This window comes from Perca flavescens, chromosome 5 (assembly GCF_004354835.1).
Source record: "Perca flavescens isolate YP-PL-M2 chromosome 5, PFLA_1.0, whole genome shotgun sequence".
Classification (NCBI taxonomy): Eukaryota; Metazoa; Chordata; class Actinopteri; order Perciformes; family Percidae; genus Perca; species Perca flavescens.
This window is the reverse complement of record NC_041335.1, coordinates 40,320,751-40,328,793: the sequence shown is the minus strand read 5'-3', so window position 1 is coordinate 40,328,793 and position 8,043 is coordinate 40,320,751.

The window sequence follows — 8,043 nt, the reverse complement described above, 5'->3', positions numbered from 1 at the left end:
TCCTATACAAGCCACATTTGTGGAGAATTTGTGATATTGTTGTCAAATGCACACAATGACCACTCTTTGTCATGAATTCCTGCTACTTGCTGTAGGCCTCTTGGTAGCCTCTCGGACCAGTTTCTTCCTGGCTCTTTCATCCAGTTTGGAGCGACGTGCTGACCCAGGGAGGGTCTGTGTTGTACCAAATACCTTCCACTTCTTAATAATAGACTTCACTGTGCTTCTAGGCACTGATAAAGCCTTTGACTTTTTTTGTATCCATCTCCTGACTTGTGCCTGTCCACAACTTTATCCCGGAGATCTTTTGACAATGCCTTGCAACCCATAGTTGATTGTTTTCTTCAGTGTCACTACCGAGGACTGAAATGCTTCAGGAAAAGCTTGATTCATGCTGAGCTAATCAAAATGACCACAGCTGATCACAGTCGGCCTTGTGTGCTATTGAGAAGGTGATTAACTACACCTGGTTGGGTTTACAAGTCATTTTTAGGAGGGGGATGATTCTTTTTCCAACTCAGTGATTCTGATTTTTGACAGGTTGGTATTAAATCTTTCACTTGGAAGTCCACCAGCTGGCAGCAGTGTGTGTGAGGTCAAGGTCAAGGTCAAGGTAAACTTTATTATCCCACAAGGGGAAATTCATGTGGTCAGTCATTTTAAACTCTTGTCACAACATATTCTCTAAACATGTAGACACCCCAGACAAACCAATAAACATGTATATAACAAAAAAGTAACAGTACAATGGGAATGACAATAACAGAAGTCAACAATCACAATACAAAAAATAAACAATACTACAGAAATGACAAAGAAAATCTGACATCTAATATTTACGAAACATTAAGATAGCTAAAAATAAAAAAAATAAAAATATATAAAAGTAACTAGGAGTGGTTGTCAAAAACGGAAAATTGGATCTAACATCCAGTTAAAGTGCCAGTGCAGGATCAAAGTACTTGCGATGGGCATGGTCATTATACAGTCTGATCGCTGTAGGCACAAATGATTTATTGTACCTTTCCGTTTTAAATCTCTGTTGTAAAATTCTACCAGTTGACCTATTACTTCTCATGAATTTATGATGAAGAGGGTGAGTGGGGTCATTAAGGATTTGGTCGGTCTTTTTTAGGATAAGCTCATTGTACAGCTGAGTTGCTGACACCTGATCAAGTCCTATGATCCCACCGGCCATCTTGATCATACGCTGCAGTCTCTTTTGGTCCTTAACATGCATGTTACCAAACACGCAGATAAGGCCAAAAGACAGAACACTCTGGAGAATACTTTTATAAAACATTACAAGGATGTGTCTGTGTGTGTTTGTGTCTATCTCTGTGTATGTGTGTGTGTCTCTGTGTGTGTGTGTTGTCTCTGTCTGTGTATTTGTGTCTCTGTGTGTGTGTGTGTGTGTTTGTGTATCTGTGTGTGTGTTATGTCTCTGTGTGTGCGTGTGTGTGTGTGTGTGTTTGTGTCTATGTGTGTGTGTCCTCTGTGTATGTGTGTGTTTGTCTGTGTGTGTGTGTGTGTGTGCTTGTGTGTGTGCGTGTGTGTGTCTGTGTGTGTGTGTGTGTGTGTGTCTGTGTGTGTTTGTGTGCATGTGTCTGTGTGTGTGTGTGTGTCTCTGTGTGTGCGTGTGTGTCTCTGTGTGTGTTTGTGTATGTGTGTGTGTGTGTGTGTGTGTGTTCGTGTGTGTTTGTGTGTGTGTGTGTGTGTGTGTGTGTGTGTGTGCGTGCGTGCATGCGTGTGTGTGTGTGTGTTACTGACCGACACAGACGTCCTCGGCGTCCAGCGGCAGCGAGGGGTTTCGATAGTAACCGAGGCGACAGAACTGGCAGTTCTGCCCTCGTGTGTTGTGTTTACAGCTCACACATGTGACCACGTTGATGAAGTCAATGTAGCTGCAGCGGTTGGAGTGACCATTACACTCGCAGTCTGATGGAGACACAAACACATCTGTCACGACATCTGGAGCTCAAACTCAAAGACACCGCGCTGCTTGGACAAAGAACAAGGTTGAAGAAGAGGGGAGCCCGCGGGCCTCGGCAGTCGTAGCCCCTAAACTGTGGAATTAACCGCCTCTACCAATCAGACCAGCTCCTAAATCCAGTATTAAACATATTTTCATTCTTAGGCTTTAACACGTTACGATAGTTGCCCTTCGATATTATGATCATTTTGTGTTAAACTGTTGTCCTTTTGTTGTTTTGTGTTCATTGTGTTCTTAAATGTTTTTGTTTTTCTGATTGCACGTTGGTCAGCTGTTGTTATTTTTAAACGTGCTCTATGAATACATTTGGATCGGATTGGATTTCACTCTTCAGAACTCAGGAGTAAAATGACAAAATATTCTAAATTTAGCCTCTAGTTAAACTCAATCATCTTGGACCTTTGAGCAGTGTGAAAATTTTAAACTGCTTGGTTACTTTGGTAGTTTCTGTCCCTTCTATTTTGATGTTTAAAAACAGAAAATCACTGATAAAATACTGGCAATAAAACACAACACTTCCTGCAGATTTTAGATTTTATTAAACCAACCACAAACAGAAGAGCCATTGGAAAGGCTTTTCCACTGCCACTGAGCAGCTTCACATCGCTAGAACAACGTCTCTCTCTTCCATCATCATCCTTCTGGACCTTTCTGCTGCCTTCGACACAGTGAACCACCAGATCCTCATTTGGACAATCTAGGATCTGGGTGTCTCAGGCTCTGCGCTCTCTTTGCTCACATCTTACCTGGCAGACTGAACCTACCGAGTAACTTGGAGAGGATCTACCTCAGAACCTTGCCCACTCAAAACTGGGGTTCCCCAGGGATCAGTCCTGGGTCCCCTCCTCTTTTCTCTCTACACCAACTCTCTCGGGTCTGTCATTCATTCACACGGCTTCTCCTACCACAGCTACGCAGATGACACCCAACTAATTCTCTCCTTTCCTGAGTCTGAAACTCAAGTAGCAGCACGTATCTCGGCCTGTCTGACTGACATCTCTTCTTGGATATCCACTAACCATCTGAAACTCAACCTTGACAAGACTGAGCTCCTTTTCCTTCCAGGGAAGGGCTCTCCTACCCAAGACTTGACTATAACAATTGACAACTCTGTGGTAGTCCCCACCCAGACTGCTAGAAACCTGGGTGTGACACTTGATGACCAACTCTCCTTCACTCTAACATTGCTGCAACCACCCGATCGTATAGATACATGCTGCATAACATCAGAAGGATACGTCCCCTTCTAACGCAGAAGGCGGCTCAGGTTCTGGTTCAGGCTCTAGTCATCTTAAGTCTAGACTACTGCAACTCCCTCCTGATTGGCCTGCCTGCATGCTCCCTCCTGATTGGCTTGCCTGCATGCTCCCTCCTGATTGGCCTGCCTGCATATGCCATCCGACCCCTGCAGCTCATTCAGAACGCAGCAGCTCGACTTGTCTTCAACCTCCCCAAGTTCTCTCACACTACACCGCTCCTCCTCTCTTCACTGGTTACTAGTTACTGCCCGCATCCGCTTCAAGATACTAGTACTTGCATACAAGGCTACAAACAGATCAGCCCCAGCATACATCCAGGGCATGGTCAAACCCTGTACCCCAACCCGCCCACTCCGATCTGCATCAGCCGACCTGCCATTGTTATATTCTTAGCTTATTTAAAGCTAATGAACTTGCACTTACTACTTGTTGTCTGGAGTTTGCACCTTCAGGGTTGAAAGCACTTAATTGGAAGTCGCTTTGGATAAAAGCGTCAGCTAAATGACATGTAATGTAATGTAGTGTGAGACAGGTTAGTTCCTCTAACCCTTTAAAACACCACAGTCCCACAATAACCTAGTAATAAACTAACTAAGCAATGGAGGCAGCAGTAGAGCAGAGAGTCTGGTGGCTTTGAAAAGAGTAAAGATAATGGCTTCACTTCCCTGTCATAAAGGGCTGTCTGCGCGCAAAGGAAAGCCATGAAAATATTCTAAATATAGTGTCCCCTTAAATCCAGTCCCTTTAAAGAAGCCCACCCACTGTAGGCCATTACCCTGCCCAAAGCTACACCCACATCACAGCCAGATGGACATCCTACATGTGACAGACAGGTGAGGCAAACATGAACACTGATGGGCATGGCAGCAGAGCAGACAGGTATGTGTGCAGGTCAGATTGTTAGTAAGTTAGTTTGTTTCCTGAACTGGACAGTGAGCCGTCTGTAGAGAGTTACACAGCCTGATAAACCCGGTAGCAAACATTTACTGCAGCGTCTCTTGGATGGTAATGGGAAAAACAAAATAGACTTGTTGGAGATGAGGCTGTGTAGATTCATGTCTGACTTGATCCTAACTGACGTCATGCACACATGGTCAATGATAACCTCACAATATCAAGGCGGTCGGAGTTTTTATAGGGCCAGGCACTGACTGAAAGACCCAGGGCATGATGGGAAATACCTCAACTGATTTAAAAGCTGACTGGCTCAGAATCAACACAATAATGTTTTCCTGTCTATCCAGGAACACAGGCTGTGTCATGGCGGACACTGCACATGCACATGCTGCTCAGGTCTTCAGTCGGTCTCGAGTAAAACCAGAGATTTATAAGACAGTGGACGGTAAAATCATTGTGGAAGATGAGTTACTTAATTTCCTTGCTGTTAAAATTAAGACATTGAGCCAGGACGAGATCGTCCTCCTGGCTACAAACACTTTTGACTCCGAGTGGATAGAGTCTTCCAAGAAAGTGTTGTTTGAACTATGCTCTACTACACAGAGGAACGTCTCACATAAAGGGACACAGAAAGATGTCAACAACATAAAGAGCTGCCTGAAAGTATTGAATGAGTGTGGGGAGAATATCCCCAGGTTTGTCTCTCACTATTTGAATGAACTGCCGCCGGTGACATTTACTAACATGGATGTCTCGACCCTACTTGGGAAAATGGAACAGTTGTCTGTTGAGGTCTGCACCCTGAAACGTGCGGTGCAACAACAGACTAATGTTGGCGAAGATTTTCATGCCATTACGATGGAAATGAATCGCCGTGTGGGTGTGTTGGAGTGTTCTATTAACCTGGCCGGAGGCGATGGTGAGGACGAGCCGGCGGTGAGCGTCGGGGCCCTTGGTCTGGGCGGCGGTGTGGCGGGGGAGGCTGCACTGGTGGGGGCCTTCGGGTCGGCGACTGCGGCCGGGGCCGCTGACCCGAGCGTGGAAGGTGCTGACGCTACAGCAACGGATGGTCCCAGTGGATTAACGTCGCTGACAGGCTCTCCTAAATGTCATGTTGTCAAAAAGGGCCGACGACAAACCCGAGAGAACAACAATGCTGAAGTTGGCTTCCGATTGCGCACTGGACAACCCGGGCAGAGAAAGAAAACCGGTAACACTAAAACTATTTTTGGAACTGGAACTGTCGGCAGTATCAGAGTGGTCAAGACTAAGTTGGTAAGTGTTTTTGCTTCCAAGTTTTCGCCAGATCTAGATGCTGAAACTTTATCTGGCTATCTCAAGGAAAAACTTGGACGGGAGGTTGCCTGCCAAAGGATTGACACTGTGCACCGTAGGTGTGTTTCATTCAAAGTTACTGCTGAATGCGATGAGGTTAACGAAATGTATGATCCGGAACTCTGGCCAGAAGGGGCATTGGTTCAGCGATATTATGAGCCGCGTAGGGCTGGAGTTATCGGGTCAAGCATCGTACCCGCCAAGGGAGATTGATTGAACATGCTGGTGCCACGGGCACTTATTAAGCCCCTGTAAATGGACATTCGGATTGTGTCGTACAACTGTCGTGGCCTGTGTTTGGGGCAGAACGCAGGAGATAAAGCGCGCAGCCTAGTTGTTGACAACCTTCTGGAGAACTGTGATATACTCTGTTTGCAAGAGACATTTTTAGCAAAGCAAAGCTTGGAATGTTTAAACTCTCTTAATGATGATTTTTATGGGGCTGGGGAGTCTACAACTGACCTTGGCATGGGAATAGTCAGGGGTAGGATATCAGGGGGCGTGGCGGTCCTATGGAATAAAAAGATAGACTCTACAATAAATGTGGTTAGGCTTGATGTAGATTGGTGTATAGCCCTGCGTTTTGTCTGTAATAACAAGGAGTTGTATATCTTAAATGTGTATACACCATATGAATGCTGTCAGAATGAGGATGGATATTTAAATAGGCTTGCCTTTATTAGTTCCTTTATTCAAAACAGTAATACCTCTTGCGTTTATGTCATTGGAGATATGAATGCGAATTTTTCGGATAGGAAGTCATTGTTTGCCAAACATATAAATCAATTCTGTGAAGATAATAATTTAATATTGTCAAGCAGAGAATTGTTGCCTACAGACAGTTATACTTACATTAGCGAGGCCTGGCACACTACATCATGGCTGGACCACTGTATCAGTACAGCTGATGCACATGCCTCAGTGGGATGTATGAGCATTTTGTATGGGATAACAACGTCAGATCATTTACCTCTTGCTATGGTGATAAATGCTGAACACATACCTGTGCTGTCCAGATGTGAAAACGGTGTCTATACAAAAGCATTAGACTGGTCAACACTCAAAGAGGAAGACTTTTCTGCCTACTATGCACATACAGACAAGTCATTAGGTAAAATCCAACTACCTCTAGATGCGATCTTTTGTAAGGATATTAACTGCGAGGATGAGAAGCATAGGAGAGATATATGCTCCATGTATTCTGACATAGTTCATTCTCTGTATGAAGGCAGTAAGCCCTATTATAAATATAAAAAAATAATAACCATAACAACAAGCCTGGCTGGAAGGAGTATGTGTCTGGATATCATACGGAGGCACAGGAAGCCACTAAATCATGGGCTATTGCTGGTAGGCCTCGACTGGGTCCTGTGTTTGAGTATAAGAAGCTCACTAATGCAAGATATAAGTATGCCATCCGCTTTATACGCAAAAATGAGCAGGCCATGAGGGCTGATTCCATGGCAAAGAAACTCATAGGTAGCAATGTTAATGATTTCTGGAAAGAGAACTGGTGAGAGCTCTTAATAACTGCAAGACATTGGCCCAATCCCAAAGTGAGCCCTGAGGACTATGACTAAAGACTCACAGACTTAAGTGATCTCAGGTACTAAGTGAGCGAGTGTGTGAGGCCACATGGGCTCAGATAGGTATAAATGGGATTGGGACAGCACTTCACGAGATCACGTTACCATGGCGACGTTTAATAACAAAGATGTTGCTGACACTTGCCGGTTTGAGAATCTTCATTTTAAGTTTGTTGCTTTCCACACGGCCAAGGCCCAGGAGACGGCTGCCTGATTCCAAACTCTTGTTTTACAAGCTGGACAACAGGTTGGTCTGTTCCGTGGCCGTGTGTCGTGCTGTTGTTTACCTTTGTAATTTCCGGATTTCCATACGGTCTCCGCGGTAAACGTCACAGTGCTTTGAACTGTGGGTAATTCCCTTTGGTGAAGTCTGCATCGATGCAGACTCACGGAAAGGGCTCGGTAAGTGTGTACTCAAACCCTCACGCCCTTTGAAATTCGACATTGGGACAACCCTAAGCCCTTACGAATTTCGCGAGAACGCGCACCAAAGTCCGTGAGTCTGTGAGTCCGGACTTTGGGATTGGGCCATCTTTACCATGCACTGTTGAAGGCATCTCCGGACCAGAGGAAATTGCTGAGTTATGGCGACAGCACTATAGTACCTTATTCAACTGTATTCATACTGATTTGTATAAAATAGAACACATTGAGAGCAATACTTCGCTGGAATCAATGGTGATTATGTCACATGAGGTACACCAAGCCATACATAAGCTTTCTAATAACAAAGTTAGTGGATTGGATGGTATTTCTGCTGAGCATCTTAAAAATGCCAGTATAAGAATAGCTCCCTTGCTCGCCATTTGCTTTACTGTTTTTATGATACATGGTGTATTGCCATACTATTATTAAGGACAAAGCTGGGAAGATCAGCAGTTTAGATAACTATAGGCCTATAGCTTTAGCGAGCATATTATCAAAGGTACTAGAAAAAATTCTGTTGGACAGATTAAATGAATTTATTAACACC